The 27,190-nt window shown below is 44.3% G+C and overlaps 1 protein-coding gene across 2 annotated transcripts in view; it reads left to right on the top strand.

The window, feature by feature from the left end:
* KAT6A (lysine acetyltransferase 6A) overlaps positions 1 to 27,190 on the top strand; it is a 78,261-nt gene that overhangs the window by 8,997 nt on the left and 42,074 nt on the right. The gene's annotated exons all lie outside the window — the stretch shown is intronic.

Genomic DNA, 27,190 nt, shown 5'->3' with positions numbered 1-27,190 from the left:
TGGGAATAATGCATAAAAGTCCTTGAAGCCATTTGGTTCATTGACTGTGTAAAGGCGTTTATACTGGTAAGGGGAAGTCCATAATGGCTTGTAAAGCATATTTATATGTTTTGGTTCTTTGTTCCAAGTTGGTGTTAAATTTACACAAAAGATTGTACATGTGTAGATAGAAAATAGAAGTTTTACAACCTACCTAGTTGCTTTGTATATCTCTCTGTTTGCTGTGCCTTTTTCTCATGGTGAGCAGCTGTCGTCCTCTGCTGTGCATAGAATCACCCTAGGAGACAGACAGCCAGGACAAAAAAACATCACATTTAAGCCTTGTAAGAAAAAAAAAAACAGGTGCAGGGAACAGATACAATTAGCTAGATTCAGTAAGAGTTAGGCCGGCGTATCAGTAGATACGCCGACCTAACTCGGAATCTGCGCCGACCTAAGTTTTTAAGTGTATTCTCAAACAGAGATACACTTAAACCTATCTAAGATACGACGGCTTGCGCCGTCCTATCTTAGGATGCAATATTTAGGCTGGCCGCTAGGTGGCGCTTCCATTGCGGTCGGCGTAGAATATGTAAATCACTAGATACGCCTATTCACGAACGTACGCCCGGCCGACGCAGTACAGATACGCCGTTTACGTAGCGCTTTATCAGGCCTAAAGTTATTCCATCAAATAGTTGGAATAGTAATGTTAAAGTATGGCCGCCGCTCCCGCGTCGAAATTCGGAAATTTTTACGTCGTTTGCGTAAATCGTCCGTGAATAGGGATTTGCGTCATTTACGTCCACGTCGAAACCAATAGGCCCGTGCGGCGTACGTTGCAGAAATGCACACTGGGATATGTAGGCGGACGGCGCATGCGCCGTTCCAAAAAACATCAATCACGCCAGGTCAAGCCCCATTAACATAAAACACGCCCCCTCAGCTAAATTTGCATTAGGCGCCATAACGCCCGCCTGATTTACGCTACGCCGTCGTAACTTAGCAGGCAAGTACTTTGTGAATCATGTACTTGCCTCGCTAACTTACGGCGGCGTAGTGTAAACACGATACACTACGCCACCGCAAAGTTAGGGCGGGCTACCTGAATCTAGCTAAATATGTCCAGGCATGGAATCCGATAACCAGTGCTCTGGCTCAGTGTCCTCCACCCACTTGTAGTCAATATAAAATGATAAAGAGAGCCAGCAACTCGGATATTTCTGTTGAAGTCTTTATTGGTTACATGGTAGTGATATTAAAAGAAAGCCAACGCGTTTCGGCAAATAGCCTTAAAATGATATTAAAGCCTTGTTTTTTGTTTTCTCTAAAAATAACAAACATGTTACACTTGCCTGCTCTGTGCAGTGGTTTTGCACAGAGCAGTCCAGATCCTCCTCTTACGTCCCATGCCAGCGCTCCTGGCCACTTCCTTTCTGCCGAGTGACCCCACAGCAAATATCTTGCTTTGGGGCCACCCAAGCAGGCGCACTCCCAACCCCACGGCTCTGTGTCTCTTCTCACATGGAGCTGCGACTCAGCCCCGCCCCCTCCGTCTCCTGGCTGTGATGGCCAATGGCTCCTGCTGCATAAGGTCAATCTGGAGTGCAAATCTCCAGAGAGGCACAGCTCACATTGACATTAATGTATCGAGAGGTGGCTCAGATAAGTATTGGGGAGGAGTTGCTGCTCACAGAAGATTTTTACCTTCATGCATAAAATGCACAAAGGTAAAAAACCTTGTGCCTTTACAGCCACTTCGATCCTAGCCGAAACTTGTGTTTAGCCATGACCTTACTTTTCGTCACTGTTGCTTGCTTCACTTTTCATTATCGCAGGCCTTGCCATTGTACTAGGCTAGCTTTTTCTACTCCTTTCCATTCTGATATTTAAGAAGCATTGGTTTAAAACTAAGCAATCAAATAAATACTCAGATGAAATATCTGTGTACTTACCAATAGATTGTATTTCTGTTCATTTAGTCCCAAGGGTTACACAGCTCTGCCACATAGCACTACCCTGTCTGGCAGATCAGGAGACCTGCTTTTTGTCTGCCTGCTTCAGTTAAAGTGGTTGTAAACCCCGTTACACCACTTTTACCTACAGGTAAGCCTATAATAAGTCTTACCTGTATGTACTGTGAATATCTCCTAAACTTGCCCTGTTCAGGAGATATTCACTGCATCATCGGCTCATGTGCACTGAAGAGTCGGCCCACTCAGGCCGTTTCGTCAGGTGCTGTGTCCTGACCGGCGCCTCATGCATCATCGGCAATTGCAATTGAACCCAGAAATAGCTCCGGGAGACATGTCGCCGGTCACATCGGTGTACGGGGACCATTGCAACAGCTTCAATCTAAGGTAAGTATTTCATAATGAGCTAGTAAGCAATGCATACTATCTCATTATGCAGGTTTATTTATTTTTTTGTAGTCTGTGACTGGACAGTGGAAGGAAAAAGCAGCAGAGTGAATATTCTGCATTGACACCTGGAAACTGCAACACACACCTGCCACTTTGTGATGCTCACGCTCCTAGTGTCAATTCTTGTGTACAGGCACTGCAGGAGGTTAAATTCAGGTCCCTGCATGTATCCATTGTCCTAATGGATACAGATCTGCATTCATTTGTGTCTCTTATATCTGCCTGGAGTTACTTAAAGTGGTAGTAAACTCTGTACAATCACTTTTTTCCTACAAGTAAGCCTATAATACGGCTTACCTGTAGGTACTAGAAATGTCTCCTAAACCCGTTACGGTTTAGGAAACAGTTGCATGTTAGTGCCGTTTCTATAGTGCCTGTGACGTTACACGACTCCAGCCAGTAACGGCCGCCGTCCACGGCCCCAGAAGGAAGAGGGGTTGAAGATGGACACGGGGACAGCAGTGACATCGTGGGCTTTTTCTGCAGGTAAGTGGCACATAATGGGCTAGTATGCGATGCATACTAGCCCATTATGCTTTTACTTTGCAGGGGGGGAAAAGAGGAAGTAAAACCCATCAGGGTTTTCTCCCTCTTTAATTCCATAACAGAGCTTGTCCCCTTAGTACCATTCCCTGTGCTGGCTTACAGTGGGACTGGTTGGAATATTGAAAAGTAATGACAAGGTTGTGAAAAAAAGGTTTAGGTGTTGGCTTTCCCTTTTTGTAAACTGCCCTGGCTAGACAGCTAGAAGCCTGGTTACTGTGGCAATACATTTCTTGTGAATGTGTGTATATCGATCTATATAGATATTTAGAGATCTGTCTATCTTATACACACACCTTTCTTGCGCGTGCAAGATTTGTGTGTGTTTTTTTTGTGACCTACACTAGTTCAAAATAAGATACATGATTCTTAATCCTTGCTGTTCTTGATGAGCAATCCTAAAATAAAATGAAAGGTACAGTGACACACCTTTCTTTAAACACTGCCTCCCCATTGTTCTGATATTCCCAGTATACATTTTCTAATACATTTTGAAGCATAAAAAAAACCTTTAGTTAAAGTGAATCTCTATCCTCCACCCCCATTCTATTTTATTTTTTCAACTCGACTACCCCCCCTGCTTACCGAGTGCTGCATTGTGTAGGTTTTTGATATTCATCCACCCAGAGGATCAAGCATTGTCCTGCTAAGATTCTCTTGTTTGTCTGCCACTTCTCGTCCCGCTATGCCATATTAATGATTACATTATCAAGAGGCCCACTGGCTCTTCCTGCTTCAGCCGGTGAGTCTCCTGATGATGCGCCGCTTGGCATGCCCCCCTCCTCCTTTCTGAATGAGGTGCTTTGCCTCCTGGGATATGTGACATGCATATCACAGGAGGCAAAGGTTGGACAGTGCACTTCATTAGTCTACGCCAGGGATATGCAATTAGTGGACCTCCAGCTGTTGCAAAACTTCAAGTCCCATCATGCCTCTGGGTGTCATGCTTGTGGCTGTCAGGGTATTACTATGCCTCATGGGACTTGTAGTTCTGCAACAGCTGGAGGTCCACTAATTGCATATCCCTGGTCTAGATAAATGAGTTGCAAGGGTGGGTGGGTACCACAATTTTTTTATTTCATTTTTTAAAGAGAAAAAGCCCCAAAAAAGTCTTATTCTTGCAGCAGAGGGAGGTGGGGGCGAGAGGAGGAAAGTGTTTCCTGAGGGTGAAGAGCCTCTTTAAAGTTTTTCTGTGTGGTCATGTGACCGCAAATCTATGGCTAGTCTGCATCGCTGTAGGGCCAACAATTCTGCGTAATTTTTGCCAACCCCACAGCTATGACGTCATCCCGCCGACGTCCATAGCTATAAGATGTTTGCCAGGCGAGAGTTTACTCCCACCAGCCTCAGAGAAAGGGGAGAGAGCTGGAGCTTTGTGGTCACATGACCACATAGAAAAAGAAAGATATTTTATGCTGATTTGGTAGGGAATGTACGTATGTGAGTGGAAGCCACTGGTGCAGCGTACAGCCCTTCTGCCTTCTGCCTGAAAAACGTGGAGAGGCTGAAAGCTGCTGGACGGTGCAAAGGTACTAGCATTTACACCCCGGTCACACAAATGGCGATATTGAAATCGTGCCACTTGGAAGATATCTATGCGCCTCCATGCACAGATGTCTATGTAAGTCGCATCTGAACCTGCAAAAAGTAGTGCAGGAGCTACTTTCAAAATTGGTGCGACTCCTACTGGGAGGAGTTTGGGGTCTGCTCTGTGCAAAAAGTATAACATCTATTTTTATTTAAGGAAGAAAAAAAAAAATTGCTTTTACAATCACTTTTAGGGAAGTATGCTTCCTGGGACAAATGCCTAGAATGCAAACAGTCTGTGTCCTGAGTCCATACCGTCAACCCTGGGTGCATACTGCCCTAATCGTTGGTACCGCTCAGTGCACCATCCAGCCACAGAAGCTGTCAGCCTTTCAGTGTTTTACAGGCTGCCGGCAGTGGGGCTGGATGTTGCACCAGTGCTGTCTGCCTGCACCAAATTGTTGCAATCTCATGCATCGGGGATAAATGCGTGTGCATAAAGCTTATTTGGAACTTTTTGTTGGAAGTCTATTGCTTTCAATGGGCTGCATTAAAGCAACACACTTTAAAGCAGTAGTAAATTAACCCCCCCCCCCCCCACCAAAAATAAAATAAAAATTGGCCCCCTGCAGCGATGCCATAATGTGCTAGTATGCACTGCATAATAACACATTATGATAGACTTGCCTGCACACAGAGCCTTCCAGCACAGTGCTGTCACAGCTCCCTGTCGCTCCCATCTTCACCTGGTCTTCCTTCCAGGTTCACAGGCTCTGGCTGTATGAATGGCCAGGGCTGCGATGTCACTCCTGCGCATATGTGCAGGAACCCCGGCACAGCGCTCTGAAGGTACGGCACAGGTTTACCATCCCTTCAGAATGCATGTGGCAGTGATGTCACCGGCTGATTCCCGTATAAATACAGGCAAGCCTTATTATGGGCTTACCTGTAGGTACAGGTTAAAAAGTAGACGTTACTTTACCAAAGTAGACGTTATTTTACCTAACTGGTTATTCAACGTGCATTAACGCACCACACAAATGTAAATGTGCCCTTTAAAAGATGTTATTGTATAACTTTACTTATGTAATCAGTGGGTTATTCTATTTGCTATTATCGGAACTGATTGTTTGCGTTTTATCTTTTTTTGGTGTTTAGTGTTACAAAATGTGGGCATGGGCTAAGTTTTCTATACTATTAGTGTCATGGTATGTGATTCTGGTAACAGGGAAAATGTTTGGGTCAGGGAGAATTAAATTATCAAGTCTGCATGTATAAGCTTCAGCTCACCAAGCATTTAAAATGCAGGACAGGGGACCTTGGCAGGGGTTAGAATCTTCTTTGGATTATTTATATTACAGGGAAACCCCTTGACATGGAATCCTACAAAACAGACAGCACTCCTAACCACCATCCAGGCGTAAAGCAGAACTGAATGTCCAAAAAATAATAAACCTTGTAAACAGGCAGGCCTTTTATTACAGACGAGACAAACATTCCCTGGAATGCATAAAGACTGTCGCAAAAGTCTTTTGTGTTCTAAAAGTTGTGCAGCATGTGCCAAATTCATGGACCTGCCTAGAACTTGTATTTGAATTTGGTAAATGCTGCACCTCTTTTAGAACGCTTGTGAGACGTTTGCCAAAATCTGTCGGCACCAGTTTCTCTCTGTACATCAATAGAGAGTTGGTCTTGCCTCCACTTTTGTAAGACTGTAAGTAGGTTATTTTGAATTTGCACTACAATGTAAAAGTGGCGCATTGTAGAACTACCTGAATTTGGTGCACGAGTCGCTGTCAGAACCAAAAGTGTTGCAAATGATTCATGAATTTGGTTTCATAAGTTAACAAGGGATTAACACCAGATAAGTGAGTGCAGCAGCTTTATTGAATTGCCCCCAATGTCTCTCTTGCAATAAAATGCACTTGCTTGCCTATACACAATCCTCAGAGGAATGTACATGAAGCTGCGCGCGCGTAGCTCCATTTCCAGGACTGTGCCAGGATGAAGTGACATCCTATGCTAGCCAGTCAAGACAGCCAAAGCCGGGAAGAAGATGCAGGCGCTGGCCTTAGACCTATTTTCAGGAACTTTATTTGAAGTGTAAAAACTCTTTTGTTTTAGAAAAAAAACATGTTATACTTGCCTGCTCTTTGCAGTTGGTTTTGCACAGCAGTCCGGATCCTCCTCGGGTCCCAAGCCAGCGCTCATGGCCCCTCCCTGCCGGGTACTCCCACTGCAAGCTTCTTGCTGCGGGGGCACCCAAGCAGGTGCACACACAGAGCAGCGACTCTTCTCCGCCCCCTCCGTTTCTCTGGCTGTGATTGACGGTGTAGTGTCAGTTTGCTGCCTATCCTAGAATGCTGCGGAAGTCACGTGGCGGCCAACTGCGCATGCGCGATGCTTTCCAAACGCAAGTGCGATGCGTTCCAATGGATTTTCGACAGTACACACCAGCAACCGTCATTCAGGGCGACGTGGACTTAAGGGAAAGTGGCCAGTCGGCCTCACGTGCTCGCTCGGCCTCCTGGCTCTTTTTTTTAACCTCCTCCAATCCACGGGGATGTTAAGGAAAGAGCCTGGATGCCGACCAAGGTTTCACTGGTGTGCACTGTCGTGAATGCATTGGAACGCATCGCGCAAGCGCAGTTGGCCGCCACGTGACTTCCGGAGCATTCTAGGATAGGCAGCAAACTGTGACAATACAACGGCAGTTCCTGCTGCTGCCAATAAGGAGTGGAAGTCCTCAGGGAGGCTGCGTATGCAATGCCCTCCAGTGTGGTGTGCCAATATGCAGCATGTCTGCATTTCATCGCACCTCATGCTGTATTGTAGTGTGAATGGGGCACATAGAACACATTTGTTTTCTATGTGCCCTTACAGTGACCGGCGTTCTTCCAGTGCTGAAAAACTTCTGTTATAAAGTTTACATTGGGGGACTTCTTTAAATAGTCCTAGCGCTCTAAATCCTAAAGAACTGGGTATGCTAATTTAGGATCAAATGACATTTTGAGCATTTGCCAAACTTTACACAACTTTCCATATTGTCTGTACTGTGTGCAGACTGTGTGCTTTTTGCCAAGTGTATTTTCCAGTTGTTTCCTGCTGCACTCATTGGAACTAAATATGTTTGGGCTTTAATGTGAATCAACATAGATTTATCTGGCCAAAATACCCAGATGGCTGCTTTGTGTTCTAAATGTATCTACCATTAAATGCTGTGTCTTTTGTTACCACGGCAACAGCAACTTAACTGGGTAGCGCCTCTCCATTACTGGTTTATTATTATACACGTAATATAATGTAATATGAGAGAGAAGACTTTACCTCTCTAGTTTACCTTAAAGGGAAATGTATTTTCTATTTTAGAGGTTATCTTATCTTGGGACAGGAAAGTGTTCAACATCGTTGCTAAAAACATGCAAATCGGTTGTTCTCATAGATTGTCCTTGTTCATTCAATCAATTTTGATCAGTTTTTCACTGCGGTTTTTGATACGCTTTTCATGCATATTTTACCACTGTGACTCATTTCTGCTGTCAGTCAGCAGGGGAGAGTTGCTGTTTTTTATGGAAGCCTCCACCTGCCGGCGTCCTAACAACGATGACGCATCCTGCTGCGGACAGGGACGAGTCACTGATTGTTAGGACACCAGTGGGTGTCGGCTCCTAATTGGCACAAATCGCAAGCAAAAAGCATGTAGATGCAATTTTGATGCATGTTCATAGAGATCTATGGACCACAAAGTTGCACTGTACTGCATCGCATTGCAAGTAGCACAGGATCCCCCCCAGGTGCGTTGCATTATTGTACACAGGCACCATAGGAAGAAATGTTAAGTCACTTGTCATGCGGTTCAGTGCGATCCAAGTTTGATCTGAAATCGCTTCAGTGTGAACCATGCCTAAAGACGCATGCCAGAGACATACAAAAGGTTAGAAGATTATAAAATGTACGCATAGCCAAAACCTCTTCCTTTTGTGTTGGCTAGCGTGAGGAAGGGTTGGAACCCCTGTCAAGCCTTTACTGTGATCTGTGTCTCACTGGTTATGTTCATGCCCTCCAGTTTTCTTGGTGACAAATTGTCACAGACAGAAAGAAATGAGTAATCGGAATTTTACTGCTAAACAGGAGAAGAGGGTAAATCTTCCAAATGGAGGCATGTAGGGGTGGGGATATGGGATTTCAGTCTACCTTGTTTGTGTGGATGGAGGAATTTGTCAAAACATTTTTTTTCCTGCAGCCCGTGGGCTAAGGGGGGGGGAGGGTAATTTACCAGTCTATGGCCAGCTTAACTAAAGGAAAACTTGTTTTCTTCATTTTGGATAGAGTAAGGGGGTGTGTTTTGTGTTTTTACTACCAATCTGTGTCTAATTGGTGGGGTTAGGGGGTTAGATGGGTTAGGGCAGGGGTTGACAAATTTGCTTGGAATCTAGGAGCCAGCTAAAAAAGTTAGGAGCCAGAAAACGCGCCCCGTCCCGACGAGCTTGCGTGCAGAAGCGAACACATACGTGAGCAGCGACCGCATATGTAAACGGTGTTCAAACCACACATGTAAGGTATCGCCGCGATTGGTAGAGCGAGATCAATAATTCTAGCCCTAGACCTCCTCTAACTCAAAACATGCAACCTGTAGAGTTTTTTTAAACGTCGCCTATGGAGATTTTAAAGGGTAAAAGTTTGACGCCATTCCACGAGCGGACGTAATTTTGAAGCGTGACATGTTGGGTATCAATTTACTCGGCGTAACATTATCTTTCATAATAAAGAAAAATGGGGATAACTTTACTGTTGTCTTATTTTTTAATTAAAAAAAGTGTAATTTTTTTCCCCAAAAAAGTGTGCTTGCAAGACCGCTGCGCAAATACGGCGTGACAAAGTATTGCAACGATCGCCATTTTATTCTCTAGGGTGTTAGGATAAAAAATATATATAATGTTTGGGGGTTCTAATTAGAGGGAAGAAGATGGCAGTGAAAATAGTGAAAAATTACATTAGAATTGCTGTTTAACTTGTAATGCTTAACTTGTAATACCAACGGCCACCACCAGATGGCGCCAACTTACACATCTGGTGGTAATAACTTGTAATATCAACGGCTCACCACCAGATAATGCCCCCCCCTTCCAAGCCAAGTCGCCAGGACCCCATTTCTAGTCGCCATGGCGCCCAGGATTTGTCGAGCCTTGGGTTAGGGTTTCCCATTGAAGAATAAGCCTAGGACTCAGGAATTGGAACCTCCCCAGAGGTCAAAGGTCACGGGGCGTGGCTGACCCACCCCCACCAAAGTGTACCGCCTACCCCAACTAAGTCGGGGAACGCGTCTTGCGCGCGCAAAATCCCTCCAAAGTAAGGTATTTCCAGTGTTGTCACCAGGATCACCAAAACGATTGTCCCATTGGAAGGTGGTAAACGGGGAGATTCACTCTCTCTTTCTTCTAACCGGGACACAGGAAGCAATAAAAACCTGACAGGTGTTCTAATCCCCCTCCATTCCATCCAAAAGGTAAAAATAAAAAAGTTTTGCCTTTTTAGTTGCACTTTAAGTGACCTGAATGTGCAAAGTGACAGATTCACTTTAAGGTACAATATAGGACGGTTAGTAATCCTCATGTACAGGAAAAAAAGAATCTCCTCTTCCTGCTGCTGATCAGGCTTTGAAGTGAAATGGCTTGGGTCAGTGTTATTGACAGTAAACATGGCCTTGTACCTTGGTATTGGCTTTGGAGTGCTTCCTTCTCGCTTGTGGTAGTGACATAGAATAAAATGAACTGGGTGTGTCTTTGAAACAAAATCTGATTTCCTGAACTTTTTTTCCTTTTTGATTTGGCAAGAATATTTTATGTTTTCTAACAGTGCTCAGAGTTCTTCAGCAAGCCTAACGTGTGTATGGCAGCATATGTTCCTCCTGATTAAATGAATGCGTGTGTAATGAGGCAGGTGTAAATTACATTACACTCTGAAGGATTGAACGTCAAGTGTCACCTACTGACAGCAAGTGTGTTTACATACTTGGCACGTTCTCCTTTGCCATTGGTTTGGATGTGCTGTTGCAATATGGTAATGCATTTGTTGGTTCACACTTGTTTTTCTAGATACTTAACCTGTAGTAAAACTTCACTTTCCTAGCACTGAGATGTGCCGACAAGGACCGCTTTGTCAGTACTTCACATCTGCAGCATAGGTTTGGGAGTAGCTTGATTCGTTCCATGTGTTTATTATGTAATGTGTTTTTATATATGTGAATTGTATTGGAGAAAAGGCAAGAGCCAGATTGTGGTTTCTACTACTTAACACTATATGTGCATACTAACATACTGACTGAGGCTCTCTTCACACTTGGTGTTTCTAGAACATGCAACAAAATGCACAGAAAATGTGCATTTTTGCCACACGTTTCAGAAATGTGATTTAGGCCCAGTTCACACTGGTGCGAGACACGTTTTGACTTTGAGAGCACGTCTCATGACGAGTACAAATCAATGGTTCCCTATGAGACCCATCATAACTGGTCCGGCTCTAGAAAAGGTTCCTGCACTACTTTTGGTCAATTTTCAGCCCATTCAATATAATTGAAGTCGGATCCTCATCCTAACCATCTGACATGGTGATTGCAGCAGCAGAAAAAGGAATTTTGTCACACTAGGGTTGTTTTGATAGTCCAACTTGTTCTTTGAACAATGTCTAAGTCGGAGCAAAATCGTATCCTGTCCATTCAAGCTGGATGGAAGTAGGACCGATGTCGCACCAATGTGAACCTGACTTCGACACGACCGTTGTATGACTGTCATCCTATTTTGCCCTGTGACATCGGTCCTGCTTGGTCCTACTTCCCTCCGAGTTGAATGAACAGGATACGATTTTGCTCAGACGTGGCCTGACTTGTCCTTTTGACCAATCTCAAAGTCGGAGCAAAATCGTATCCTGTTCATTCAACTCGGATGGAAGTAGGACCAAGCAGGACCGATGTCGCAGGGCAAAATAGGATGACAGTCATACAACGGTTATGTCGAGGATACGATTTTTCTCCAACTTGGACATAGTCCCACTTGTTCTTTGAACAATCAAAACAATCCCTGTGTGACATAAATTCCTTTTCCTGCTGCTGTAATCTCCACGTTGGATGTCACAAGTAAGATGGTTAGGACGAGGATCTGACTTTGATCCGACTTCAATGTTATTGAATGGGCTGAAAATGGACCAACTTGTGTCAGACCAGTTGGGATGGCTCTCATGGGGAACCATTTTCGGATCGTATGTCGCACCAGTGTGAACCGGGCCATTCGCATGTGTCGCACTTGCAGTGCAAAGAATTGTTGGTGCTCAATGAAAAAATGCACAACGATGTGCGCCAAAAACGTTTTGGAGTGTTTGTTGTGCATAGAACAGGCCATTCAAGTGAATGGGCTACTCTATGCACGATGAGCGGAAACGCTATGCACGATGAGCGGAAACGCTAAAATACTCAAACTGTGAGCAGGAATGCATGTTCCCACTACACTCAGGTGTGAACTTAGCCTAACTAAGTGAGTGGCGGTATATATGGCGGTATATATGCTTTAGCATTGATGAAGGCAGCTGCTTGATCATAACAAACCTCACTTGTCAGTGCTAGTTTTTGATTCTGAGTTTATTCTTACAGGTTGCCTGTAGTGACAGGTTTGCTTTAAAATGCACTTGTCTTGCACAGAAAGTTATTAAATGGGTTGAATCAGTAGATTGCTTACACTTCGATTTGCATACTTTCCTTTTTAAAGTTCCTTGAACCTGATGTGCTCTGCTATACAAATTTCAACCCGTTCTTGTAAAAATGTTCTTGGTCACATTCCAGGCTAGACTATTAGGGACTGTGCCCTGTGCTTTCCTGACCTAAGTGTACCGGTTGGTTTACTTGCAGAGCATTTTCCGGGTTCGGATCCGTGGCATAGATCCAGGTCTGTCACTGTCTCTGAACACACGTTCTGAGAGTAGGACGTGTGGACTGAGCACTAGAAGTTCCTCATTAGGACTGTTGGGGGCAATTGGTTATTCCCAATTCAGTCAGTTTGCTGTCTAAAGGGGTAACTCTAAGGGACTGAGCACAAATGTCATTCACTGGGTGGTGGCGTGCGTCAGCTCTGTGCGTTTTTCCGGCCATTCAGCGTAGAGGAAGCCTTTTTGTTGCGCTCGTCCTCCTGGCTGCAAGTCACACGTGGATCTATCCATTTGTCTCTGCTGACAGCGTACAAGGGCTTGGTCACCTTTTGGCCATCTGAATACTCTCCTGCCTGCAAACCAGTTCCTGAGTATCCTGTACACTGAGCTACGTTGCCATCTGTGTTAAATTGCACAATGTCAGATCATAGACAAATGGGGAACAGTCCCACTTCTCCATGTGCCTCTACCTCTGAATCCACTAATGATCTGGGGCTGCCTGCAGTGTACCTCCTTTACATTGACAGCCTGGAATTTTGTCCTGCTTAAAGTGGAAGTCCATGCAAAAACTAAAATCCCTGCATCTATAGCCACCAACATTCTAACACTAACCTCACTAGCCCTGTAAAGATAAAATCGCTATACATACCTTTCTGAAACCGATCCGACCCGATCTCCAGCAGCAGAAGCAGAATAGGAAGTGACGTCACCCATAGTTACTATGGGGTTTCCATTGACGGACATGTCCCCTGCACCCGCTTCCACAACAAAGCCGTGGTTGATGGCTCAGCGTGGGATCAGATCGTCCACCTCTGGAGATCGGGACGGATTGCCTGTAGATCAAGGTTCAAGGAGTGTTTAAGTTTCTGACCCTATTAATCCTCTTGCTACATTCTCAGGACATCCCTATTGTGGGATAACAAGATGACCACCTCCTTTAGGTAATAACCTGCACATGTTCTGATTTGATAATGTGGTTTGATGGTTCAGACTTTGCCAACGTTCTGTTGCATCCTAATCCTTCAGGTGTCAGGGATGAAGCCAACTTGTTGCATGGATTATCTGGGTCTCCTCCTAGACACAGCTAAAGCTTCTTGCCCAGGAGAAACGTCAAACTCTGCACTGTTACTCGGGCTGTGCATGCCAGGAGTCGGCCAACTTTCCAGTTCTGCATAAGAGTTCTGGGACTGATGTTGGCCTCTTTCAAGGCAGTCTCATGTGCTCAGTTCCATTTCAGACCCCTACAATTTAAAGCTGTGGTAAACTCGATTTATACTTTTACATTGCAATCTGATTTATCCACCTACAATGCCCATTGCTTTTTTCCCCTCTCAGTGTAGCTTTGTTTTTATATATCCGAACTTAAAGGGGTTGTAAAGGTTTGTTTTATTTTTCCCCCCCCCTAAATGAGTTCCTTTTAAGCTAGTGCATTGTTGGTTTACTTACCTTTTTTCCTTCTAAATGTTTTTTTTCTTTTTTATCTGAATTTCTCACTTCCTGTTTCTCCTCAGTAAGCTTTCCACCATCATCCGAGCCGTTCTGGCTGGGGTTTAGTCAGTGTGCTTGCCCCCTCCCTTGGGACTACTGTCTTCACCGTCCCAAGGGAGGAAGTGAGCACGCTGACTAACCCCATCCAGAACGGCTTTTTATGATGATGGAAAGTTTACTGAGGAGAAACAGGAAGTAAGAAATTCAGACAAAGAAAAAAAAACATTTAGAAGGGATATCGAAGGAAAAGGTAAGTGAACCAACAATGCACTAGCTTAAAGGAACCTATTTAGAAAATAAACAAACCTTTACAACCCCTTTAAGCTTGCACAATTTTAGCTCCTGTCTGCCGCTTCTTCCCTTTAGCATACTTCTGCCCTTCCTCTGTGGCTTGTGCATGTGCAGTGGACCTGCTCACTCCATTGATCCTGAGCGCCCATGTTACACCCCCTGTGACGTAGCAAGTCGCATGGAGTATATCGGGAAAATACCAAAGGGTCCGTAATCTTGTGAGATTACCTGCTGATGATGCGGGCACGGCATAAGAGGAATAGTCTGAGAGCATGAAGCATGCTGTAAATGGAGGTCAAAATGACTCATGGTCGGGGTCCAACTATTCAAGACGCACAGTATTAGATCTGAGAGTGCTTCTCAAACTTTTCGGCATCAGACTTCTGTTTGCCAGATTTGCAAGGTATTCTGTTCACATGTTCTAGGTGGATATCACTCCATTTCTGATGCCAGGCTTTTGGAAGGTGCTTCAGCAGTCCTGTGTGGGGGTGTTTTTTTTTTTTTGCTGCACCTGTTATATATTTTTTATTTTTTTGATGCTCTTGTTCATCCTTCAGGCCCAATTCACACTTTATTTTTTATTTTTATTATTAGTTTTCAATTTTTTTGGTGCTGAAACTTGGGAATGAACTGAACCCTTCCCTTTTTTAATGCAGGCTGCAAAAACAAATGAAATACCCTTATAAAAGTTTTTTTTTTATATATATTAAGCTCGGTGTGCATGAGACCTATTTTATATCATAATTGTTGGTGCTTTTAATGGTTCGATGTCCTACATGGCTTATGATTATTAATAAGCCCAGTTGAGCGCTGGCTCTTGACAAGTAAAGGGTAGCAGTTCTTTTTGCAAATCTCTTTTCTCCAAACTGAAAGTGAAAGCACAACAAGTACCATATCAAGATTTAAAGGAATCCTGGAGCATTATGTATACTTCCATTCCTAATCTCCTCTACTTGGTTCCTGGCTTTCATACTGCTGTTTTATTTTTGTCAGAAAAGAGGAGAAAGGCGCATTATCCAACGCATGGATAAAAATGATAGTTTATTTTTAAACAGTGGATAAAAAAATAAAAGGAAATTACGTATTCATAGAGACTAGGTTACAAAGTATTCATATAAAATGAGTTGTGCCCATGCAAGGGCAAATGCTCAATGGTAGGCTAACGCATTTTGAAGGGTTCCCTCTTCATCGGAGCCTTGGAGGATGAAAGCAAGTGTCTGCATAATGTGGTAGATTTATATAGAGAAGAGCAGCTGATTGGGAGTTGTATCACATAATGGGTGTGGCTCTAAAGGTGTCCACATCCCAGCACTCGTGGAGTATATGGTTTATTTGTTGTTTTTTTTTTTTTTGCTGTTTTTGTCTGTCATCAGTACCTGCGTTTTGGCTTGTTGAATAGCTGCAATCCATAGATGTCCTACTTGCGGAGTGCTGTCCTGTGCTGCAAGGAGAGTTTTAGCAGTCTGGAGATTTAATTTCAGCAGTTCCCTAGGGGGGGGGGGGTAAATAAAAAGATGAGCCCTGACTTTTCTCACTAATTTTCTGTATGCTTGTTCCAGGTCACTGGTTTAGAATTAATGGGAACAGCCAGCAAACAAGTATTTCCAGAAGGCTTGATGTACCTTCTAAGGGAATTCTATGGTCACATCATATGCTTTCATTTTATAACGGCATTGAAATAATACAATCAATAGTTACATTTGACAATCCAATTAAGCTTACTTGAAAAATCTCCTTTCCTGTTGTGAGTTTTGCCTGTCTGCTGGCCATCTCTTTTCACAACTTCCTGGATTTCCTGCATGCTTTGTTTTCCTCTGCTGTGTACTTCAGTTTCTAAGGACTATATATCCCATGGTACCTTGACGCCTGCAATCTATGATTCCTGTGCTGACTCCGCCTCCTGAAACTCTGCGTCTCAGCTCTGTAGTTCAGAAGGCAGGCTCTGTGAAATGTGTCACACGGTAGCTTGCCTAGTCACAGGGCTTAGTGATTATATGTCACAGAAATCAAGGAAGTAAATAAGTTTACAAACTTCAGGATCATTCAGATGAATAAAAGTAGACTAGAAATAAAGTTACTATACCCACAACAGTAATATCAGTCTATAAAGTTGTTATACTCTCTGTGGAACCTAAGGGTCCTCTGCGTTGTGTAAAAAAAGCAGTTTGATCCTGTCTTCTCTGACCTCCTTCCACAGTCCCCAATCCATAAGAGTCTTTGGAGTCACTCTGCACATGCTCAGTTTGGTGAGGGTTTTTTTTTTCCTTGGGTGCATTTGATCAGCGCAGGGCTAATCATCTCTGTCCAGACAGAGGGTCAGAGGTCCTGCAGCCTCATAGGACAATCAGAGTATAATGAATCTCCTCCTACAAGCTTTAACCAGATACTGATAGAAGTCACAAGACTTCTAAATACCTTTTCTCATCAGCAGTATATAGAAGTTTATATTTACAAAAAAAAAAGTGTATTTCTATGTTAAGCGTATTCTGGGAGACCATATATAGTGAATGCAGGGTCCTGAGTTTAGTAACACTTTAACCACTTAGGGAACACCAGACGGCGATATAAGTCGCTAATTTGACATTAAATACTGTAGTTATGGCAGCAGATAGCTGCCATAATCCCGGTATTTTTTTTAAACAACGGGTGGTCTGCTTCAAGATGAAAGTGGTCTTTGCAGCGGATTCTCCACAAGATCACTTTTATCGGCGACGGGAGAGGAGACGCGCCGACCCTTTCCCCTGATAGACAGGAAGTTGAGCGAGCGAATGATAGGCCCCCACTCGACTCTGTGCCATTGGATGACGGGAGGGACGTTAAACGTCACTTGCGCCCAATGTCCCTAAAGCGGGGATTCACCCCAAAAAAAATTTTTAACATTACATTCAGCCGAGTTGTCATAATGACAATCGGCAGTTTTTTTTTTTTATCCCCGTACATACCGTATTTTCACCGCCGCTTCCAGGTATGTCTTCTGTGGGACTGGGCGTTCCTATCTGATTGACAGGCTTCGACCGTCGCATACAGCGCGTCATGAGTTGCCGAAAAGCCGAACGTCGGTGCGGCTCTATACGGCGCCTGCGCACCGACGTTTGACTTCTTTCGGCAACTCGTGACGCGCAGTATGCGACGGTCGGAAGCCTGTCAATCAATTGGGGAACGCCCAGTCCCGCAGAAGACATACCGGGAAGTGGCGGTGAAAATACGGTCTGTACGGGGATAAAAAAAAAAAAAACAGCCGATTGTCATTATGACAACTCGGCTGAATGTAATGTTAAAAATTTTATTTTTTGACGTGGCAAGTGGACAATCCACAACTTGTGGTAGGTGACGTGACCAGGTGACGTGGCAAGTGGACAATCCACAACTTGTGGTAGGTGATGTGGCAGGTGACATGGCCAGTGGACAATGCACAACTTGTGGCCAGGTGACATGGCAAGTGGACAATCAACAACTTGTGGCCAGGTGACATGGCAGGTGATGTGGCCTGGTGACGTGGCAAGTGGACAATCCACAACTTGTGGCCAGGTGACATGGCCAGGTGATGTGGCAAGTGAACAATCCACAACTTGTGGCAGGTGATGTGGCCAGGTGACATGGCCAGGTGATGTGGCAAGTGAACAATCCACAACTTGTGGCAGGTGATGTGAACAGGTGACGTGGCAAGTGGACAATCCGCAACTTGTGGCAGGTAACATGGCCAGGTAACGTGGCAAGTGGACAATCCACAACTTGTGGCAGGTGTCGTGGCAAGTGGACAATCCACAACTTGTGGCAGGTGACATGGCAGGTGATGTGGCCAGGTGACGTGACCAGTGCACAATCCACAACTTGTGGCAGGTGATGTGGCAAGTGACACGCTAAATACAAATACACTGCTGCTCTCTCAGCTGCTACTCACTCTGGTCTCATGAAATGGTTAAATAATACTGTTTTTTGAGCTTAGGGAGGGTCTTATGATGTTTCTTAACTAAACGCTTATAAACGCAAACGCGGTAAAACGCTGCAAAATTCGCGGCAAAAACGGGCGCTTTAAACGCCGGTTTTTGCGTTTTGAAAATGTGTGTTTAGATGTGTTTGCATTTGCTTCTCGTGTGCATGGGGCCTAAGAACAATCATGGCAGCAGTTCAGCCGCTTGATTGTTCTTGCAGGCGGCGAGAAGGTGCTTCTATCGAATCGGTCTCTGCCGGAAAATGAGCATAGAGATTTCTGGTGACCAGATGGGCCCCAGTCATCTCTATGATCCTCGGAGGCCGGCTGAAGTAAACGGTGCTGGGGACACGGCTGGAAAGGCAGACACAGTTGATTTTGTTTTTATTAAATTTTTTTGTTTTGGTCTTTCCAGCCTGAAGGAGAGATGTGGGGTCTCCATAAAGATGGCCTTTCACACACTATTCCTTTTAGAAGGGATGTTTACATTCCTTGTAATAGGAATGAAAGTGATCAAAAAAAAGAAAACGCATACGTAAGTCGCTCTCACATATGTAAATGGTGTTCAAATCGCACATGTGAGTTATCACCATGGCGTGCAGTAGAGCAAGAATTCTAGCCCAGGACCTCCTCTGTAACCCTAAACATATAACCTGTAAAATAATTTAAAGTGTCACCTGTTGTGTTTTTTTTTTTTTTTACTTTACAGTGCTGGATAGCTTTGTTCCAATGGGGGTATTTCATAAAGTACTAGTATGCGATGCACATTATGCTATTGCCTTTACAGTTTTTTTTTTTTTTTTTTAAATGTTTACAACCGCTTTAAGGTGATTCTACCCACTCCTGATTGGCAGAGGGGTATGAATTGAGCCTGAGCCCTGGTTCACATTAATGTGATTTGACATGTCAAATTGCGTGCCAAATCAGCGGCAATGGCAGCGTCTGATTCCCAAAAGTAGTTTCTGTACTACTTTTGGCGATTTTCGGGGTGCGATTTATTTATTTAAATTTTTGTTTTCATTGACATCTGTGCAGAAACCACAGATGTCTCTGAAATCGCCCCCAAAGTCGGGACTGAAATGCAGTTCAGCTGAACTCGCACCATTTCATTCCCGCAGTGAGTATGAACCTGGGTTGAAGGTACTTCTCATAGTAGCTGAATTGTGATGTGACTTTTATAGTTTAGAAAATGCAATCAAGCATCTTATTGGCTTCTGAGGTCAACAAACTGCTCATTCTATTTTTACTTTTAGGACCTTTCATTTGCTAAAGTATATAGATTAATTGCTGATGTTATAATGGCGGCCATGCTGCTACAGAAAGCTTGTGGGTGGTCAGGTCTAGTGGAGTTCTAGAAGGCTGGTGGAATGTGAAAGGTGTGTGCAGATCAGGGAAGGTACCTTGGACTTTCCAGTCATGTGGTGTCAGATGGAAGGAGTATACCTGGGTTATTTATAAAGTCAGCTTGTTGTGTTTACGGGTGTCATAGAGAGCAGCGAGGAAACATTTCCTGTTTTCAGCATCTGCGAGCGACTGTGCTAATCTGTACAGGCAGACACATGTGTCCTTCCAGAGACGAGGAGATGACCTCTTCCCAGCTGCCATCCTCCTGACTCTTTCACGTCAGATCATTGTCAATGAGTCTCAGATGCTTTGTCTTGGTGTCTGTCGCTCTGGCTGTGCCTTTGTGTCGTACTTTCATAAATCAGGAGGGCAGTCCTTCAGCCGTCATATAATTGTCCGCTTTAGAATGATGATTACAAACTTGTCTGCTCACTTTCTTAGCAAGCAAAATTTGTAATGTATGTGGGCACTTGTTTTCTTCTTTTATGGTTCTGTAGTATGTAGTAAAATGTTAAGATAAACGCTAAAACTTGGCATGTGACTCAGAATTTTTGCTTGTTTAACTTGCTAAGGTCGTATTGACTTAAAGTGATGCCAACACACACTGTTTAACTTGCATTGTCCCAGCTACTTCTGTACGTGGATGATGGCACTGTAATTCTTTTAATGATGAAATGCAGTACAAAATAAAGTACTTTTTTCCTAATTGATATACAGCTGTCACACGACCCAAACCTTTCCCAGCCTGCCTGGAGGGAAACATTAGCAGGAAGAGCTTCTAGTGCTCTGCTGCTAGTCACATGTTTATATTGTTTTTTTGATTTTGTTTTTTAAAGTACAATAGGAATGGGCTCAGGCGTGTTTGGGATCCCACTTGCCCGATCCTGCCAGGAAGCCGAAACTGCACACAGCCAATTACAGGCAGTGAAACATTTCTCGATCTGGGCAGCTGCGGATCCAGGAATAGGCTCAGGCGTGTTTCGGTTCCCACCTGCCCCATCCCGCCAGAAAGCCGGCACTGCACACTGCTAATCACAGGCACTGAGACTTTTCCTGGATCCACAGCTGCACAGATCGAGAAATGTTTCACTGCCTGTAATTGGCTGTGTGCAGTGTCTGCTTCCTGGCAGGATCGGGCAGGTGGGATCCCAAACGTGCCCATCTCTAGAGTAAAAATAAATAATACCAATAAACTGTATTTTACAAACATTACCATTAAACTGTATATTGCACACCGCAAAGATGCAGCGTGCTGGAATTTTTTGTTTTGCGTCTATAGTGCACATGTGTGAACAAGGCCTAAGGAATATTTTTCGTCCACTGGCTTGAGTAAACACCAAAGACACTTGTCTTCAAGGGCCCTGAGGGCCACACAGTAAATGTCAATGGTCCGCAGGTCAGGCACCAGAGGTCTACAGGCAATTAACAGCCAGAGTGTACTCTCACCGTGTCCGAATACAAGTATCTGATTTTAATTGGAGTGCTGGCTGAGGAACGCTCTACAGCCTCTCTGAAAAGCAGTCTGCTGTAGATCACCTTTTATGAGCAGCAGTTCCCAGTTATTTAGAAGGTGATACTACCAACTTCTGAAGGTGAATGTCTGTGGTTTTTCTTTCTTTGACAGCTGAAAAAAGATTATCTGTGTAAATATCATGCTGCAAGTTTTTGGCTCGACCCTATTTACTCGAATGGGTTTTGTTGGTGGCCTTGCTGCCCCCTGGATGTAGGCACAGAAAAAGTGATACCCTCTATTGTGCTCAGCGGACAGTACTGGTGCTGAATGCAACCATCCCTGTGACTAGCACGATGGTGTACCATTAACAGGGTTAAAACGGGCAGTGAGTAGGCAATGTATCGCCACCTGTCAAATGCCTTTGACATGGCATACAACATTGGCGATTAAAGGGCCCTCTTAACCCTCTTGTATTTTATTGTATTATAACTGTATTGTCTCCTTTTATATTGTAACGCGGTGTGCCAACGGTTGACGCTATATATAGACCCCGTATTATTATAATTAGGGGTGCAACGGATCGTCATTGATCCGTGATCCGAACCGAAAAAGATTGATCCGAACCGCACACACGTGATCCGAGGATTGTTTTCTAAAAAAAACAAAAAAAAAAATTTGCGCATGTTCAGTCCACACACAGCGTGGTCATGGCGAACGGAGGAGCTTGAATGCCCCGCGTCATTTAAATCCCCTGTATGGGAGCATTTTGGCTTCCCTGTCAAATATAATGATGAAGGAAAGAGGTTAGTGGATAAAACCATGACAGTGTGTAGGCACTGTGGCACAAGAATGCCATATGACAGTGGGAACACATCAAGTATTGTCACTAGGGGTGCAACTGATCCGTACGGATCAGCACCTTCGGGTCGGGACACACGGCGATCCACGGGCCTCCCGGTCCATAGTAAAGGCCGCGGCTTCAGCCTAGCTATCGAAGCGGCGGCCATCGAGGTCCACCCGGCGCGGGGGATGCAGGCTGCTCCTCGGAAGTTTGTGGGCACTTGAGCTCAATATGTCATTGACTCCTAACAGCCCAGCGATGAGCTCCATGCTGCACCTTGAGGAATCCACACGGGGAGCCGCTGCCGCCGCCGCCGCACCGGGCGTCCTGCTGCTTGCCAGAGAAGAGAGAGGAGGCGATCAGGGGGATCTGTATGGACTGAGCACGTAGGGGGGATTTTCACTAGACACTCAGCCCGCCGATCAATGACACTAAAGGGATCTGATGATTGGGATAGTTCAGGTCACAGTAGGGAACTGGTGACACCACTTTCGTACATGGGGCTGCGACTTCCACTTGGCTGCACATATAAGTATTGCGAGATGCAGTTATTTCAACACAAAACAGAGCTTATACGCTTAAATACAGTATTTGTAAATCTGACGGACTGTTTAAATGTGAAAATCAGAGGTGTTCTGTCACATTAGCAATAAACAGTCCGTCGGATTTCCAAACACTGTATTTAAGCACATAAGCTCCGTTTTGTGTTGAGAAGAACTGTTAAATCTAAAACTCTGGTGGGTGTAACAAGATTTGTCTTTTTTTTTTTTTGCTGATCCGAAAATGATCCGATCCGTGACTCCTGATCCGAGGATCGATCCGATCCGTGAGTTTTTTGATCCGTTGCACCCCTAATTATAATAAAGCTCTACTGCGGTCAAGATTTAATTTCTCCATCAAAAATGCTTTATTACAAAATCTGTTCCCTTGGATTTTGTATTTCCCATTCTGATGTCTACATGGGAAGTGAGGGAAAAAATCTTCCTAATAAGCTGAGCTTCGGATCAGCTGGAACACTTTTTACTTGGGCCTCTTTCACACGGAGCGGACCGTTTTTGTGTCCGCTCCGTGTGTGTCCGTCGGCTCAGCGGGGATCCCCGCTGAGCTGTCGGCGGACAGGGCGGTCCCCGCACACAGTGCAGAGACCACCCTGTCTCTCCTCCGCTCTCCCCTATGGGGAATCGGATGCAGACGGTCCGTCTGCATCCGATCCGTTCCGCCGGACGGAAGAAAAATAGGGTTTTCTTCCGTCTGCAAAAGCGGATCCTGACGGACGCGGATGGTTGCGGACGTTAGCGGATGCTCCATTCGCTAACGGACGCAATCCCATGGGGATGCATTATAAGTCCGTAAACGGACTTGTAATAAACGGACGAACGGTCCGCTAGTGTGAAAGAGACCTTACAGGCCAGGATAAAGAGAGGGAGGTTGTGAATATTCTGATTGCTTGTAGTGCAGTGTTTGTGGGCTGATGCTTTTAGGATTGCTATGGTGGAAAGATGGGGTCTGACAATATAGATGTGAGGAATTATTGCGATGATCTTAGGTGATATGGATAGTGTAGAAAGTTCTGTGGCCCCTTTTTGTTTTTCAGAAAACAGTTCTATAGAAAACATATTGGTTGTCACCCAAACAGCAGTGATGGATTTGTCTTTGCTTTCTGGAGATTTCTACTCCATTTCCTGTTTTGTTTTCAGGCCAGGATATGCGTGGAACTAAACTAAACGAAAAAGATGGCAAATAAAAACCATTCTCCGTATAATTAGAGTGCCTATATCCAAAAGTTATTTTTGTGTGTTTAGGTTTGGACAGGATAAGGAAAGGTTTGAGCCCCTGTCAGATTTTACTGCAGTCTGTTGGAGGTTTCTCTTCTGGGTGTATCCTCCTTTTACCAAGACAGGAAGTGTGGGGAATCAACAGGTGAACAGGCAACCATTCCATAAAATGCTGACCAAAGTTCTATCATTTCAGCTGCATTTAAAAGCAAAGTATGGGAATCAGGGTTATTGCAGATTTATGCTTGCCTCCGAGGATGCAGCATCGGTCCCCCGCCACCTCTACACTGAGAACTGAGCGATCGAACACCGCCGATCGCTCGGTTCTCACAGCTCCCCAAGCAGAAAGCTGGTGACTGTCAGCGGAGCCTGGAACGACTCTGATGTCCGCTCTCAAGCTGCCGGACCTTGCCGGATTGAAGTCTCCCGCGCGCATGCGCGGGAGTGACGACATCGCCGCTCCAGTCAATCACAGCGCTGGAGCGGCAATACCCGGAAGACACGCCGACACAAGATGACATCTCGCTCGGCGTGGACCAGTTAAGTTCTCTACACCTCGTTCCGAGGTAAGTATTTCATAATGAGCTAGTATGCATACTAGCTCATTATGACTTTTGCCTTTCAGGTGGAATTTTTTTTTATAAATCATCGCGGGTATACAACCACTTTAATGCGCTTTATTGCAAAAAAAAAACAATATATAGTTTGTTTTGTAAAACATAACAGATGATGTTGCGCCGATTTAAATATATACTTTGCGCTTTTAATTGCGCACACTTGTGGAATGGCTCCAAACTACAGTACTTAAAAGTGTCTATTGGGGGGGGCGGTATGCTTTAACTTTTTTTTTTTATTACAGGTTTCCAGTTTAGAGTTAAATGTCTAGTGCTGAAATTATGTCTCTCGCTCATTCATGGTGATGCCGTGCATGAGTAGTGGGAACACCATTTACATATACAAACGCAACCTATGGGCGATAGGGATGCTTTTTTTTTTTTTTTTTTTTTTTTAATAGTTTTTTAGTTTTTGATTTATTTTTATCACTTTTTTTTTTTTTTTCCTATCACACGAAATGTTAACCTTCCTTGTGATTAGAAATAAGGCATTTAATAAGGCATTTAGAAATGAGGGTTCTAAAAAAAAAAAAAAAAACACCCTTGATTTCTACTTTCTAGGGGGAAAAAAGGTTGGTGTTTACATCTGAGCCAAAAGTGACGTCATGATGTCGGTTCCGGCTTCCCAGGGTCATAGAGATGCCTGGGGCCCATCTGGTCCTCGGTCAGCTCTGTGGTAACCGGTGTCGGCTTTTAATAGGAAAGCAGAGGGACTGGCAGGAACACCAGGGATTTCACACAAAGGAATCAATACAAAGAGAACAGGATACAGTTTCATTCAAGTACTTGGTGCAGCAGACACACATCAGGAGTATGCAATGTTGGGTGTACAACTGTACATAATCTCTGGCTTGATGCTGAAATTTTCAGCACTAACTTTTTTTTTTTTTTTTTTAACCTTTCAATGTGCTGTTCATTTGTATCTTGTTTTAGTCGCACAAAAAGTTTGGGACTTTAAGGTAATTGACAGACAGCTATGAATTATAAGATACGACATATTTATTGTAATTCGTATAGCATTTAACAGACATTATAAATCATTTCATACATATATAGCAATAAAAGCCATTATATAGATTTTAGGATCCAATTGAGCCAATTCTCGTATAGAATTGATATACAGTAGCTCTGCTTTTAGCTTACAGAGGTTCCCCCCCTCCAAAGAAAAACACTACAAATATTGTAGCTGCCGACTTTTAATATGACATTTACCTTCTCCAGGGATCCAGCATTGTCCTCACCCAAGCCGATTCTTCAGTGGGCTTTGGGTCCAGGTGCTGGTACCTTAACAAAGGGTAACCGGCAGTGAAGCCTTACAGCTTCCCACTGCGCATGCGTGACCCCCGCTGTGCTTTGTGAATGGTCCCCCAGTTTTCTGGGAACCTGTAATGTGTCCCAGAAGGCTGCAGGCGAAGGGGGTGGGTAGGTGAACTTCTGGTTGGAGCTCTGGTACCTGGTCCCCCCCAAAAAACAATGTGGGGGGGGGGGGGGAACAAGTGGAATGTCTCCTTTTGGGTGAAGTTTGCCTTTAAAGCATTTTCATTTCTTGTCTGTATTGCTGTTACGCTGCATATAAATGGGTCAAAATCTGTCTGGTTCAGCAGGGACCAGCTGAATTTTGATCCGTCTGGCTCTCCTCACTCAACAGAAGTTAACCGAACAATCAACTTCTGTTGAATGGGACAGTTGGAAAATGTCTTGATCGGCTGGTTCAGCTGCTAATTAGTGTATTGGAACAGCGGTGGAGTCAGGCTCTCGGAATAGAATGGCACAGGGATTCCTTCATTTGTGAGCTGATCGGAAAAATGGCCTATGGCCAGCCTTGGGGGTCACCATACACGTTGAAATCTGTCTCTACAATCAACAAAAACTGAGGACCTACCTAATCTATAAAATCAGTTTGTATCCAATCAGGCAGACCCCTGCACTTTATGGTGGTTGTTAGATATAAAGGAGATTGTATCATCAGATTGTAATGTGTGTTATGAGCTTTGGAGAGACTTCCTCTTCCGGTCCTGGGGAACTGTAGTATAACCTGACAGGAGTTTTAATCCTTCCCCACTCTATCCAAAATAGGAAAAAGGTTTTGGCTATAGATCTACTTTTGGAAAAGAACAAAGGTTTGGCTGGAGCTCTACCCTGAGTCAGTAAGGGTTTGCTCACACAATACTCGTTTTCCTCTGCTATTCAGAGAAGGGAAATGCAGCTCTAATCTCACACCCACAATAACATTTATATCCATACAGTTTGTTACAATCATTATTGTGGCGTTTGGTACAAATAAATGCAAACTCTTATTTTGTGTTGTACAAAATAACTGTCTATTTTATACCTACAATATAGGGAATGGGGTTGGATTGTAAACGGTTCCCAACACATTGTTGTTTCTTTGCACTCTGTCATCTCTGTCATCCTGCTCACACTATCAGTCAGTGTTTTGTTTTCAGCGGCGTACCTCCCCCGTAAGGTGTGTGTATATATACATTGACAGTGAAACGTGTATACAAGTATCAGCGTGTGATGTCTCCGGCCGCGGGATCTCTCAGCTGATAAACAAGCATCTCGTATTGCCGTAGTCCTGGCTCAGGTTCTCAGCTCTTCTCTGTGTGCAGATGGAGGACATCTGCTGCTAGCAGTGACACTTAACCAGGGAGCGGGGGACAGCTGGGAGCCTAGCCAGTCCTTAAAGGGGAATGACCATCAGTGTCTGTACACTTGGTGCATGTCTGAATTCCTCATACATAAGGGGAGGGGGTTGCTTTCTCTTGTATAGTTATCCATCTCTTGTTTTATATAAGCTGGATGACTCCATGTTCTTTCTCCGTCCCTTTCTTTAGTGTGACTTGGCACTTTAGTCTATAAATTGTGGTGTGTGTGTGTTCTTCCCCCTGTTTATAGATAATAAATACCGAGGTTTGAATCAATACCGGAAACGCCAAGTACATAATGGGTGCTAAAGGAAACCGCACACACAGGAGGATCTGTGCGTTTGGCAGGGAATGAGTAGCCCCTTGTATTTGTTTTTTTATTTTTCGCTTTCTCCTCAACTACTTGCATACAAACTATG

Source organism: Rana temporaria, chromosome 3 (genome assembly GCF_905171775.1).
Source record: "Rana temporaria chromosome 3, aRanTem1.1, whole genome shotgun sequence".
NCBI classification, from domain to species: Eukaryota; Metazoa; Chordata; class Amphibia; order Anura; family Ranidae; genus Rana; species Rana temporaria.
The sequence above is the reverse complement of the archived record's forward strand: the minus strand, read 5'-3'. Positions and strand labels throughout refer to the sequence as shown.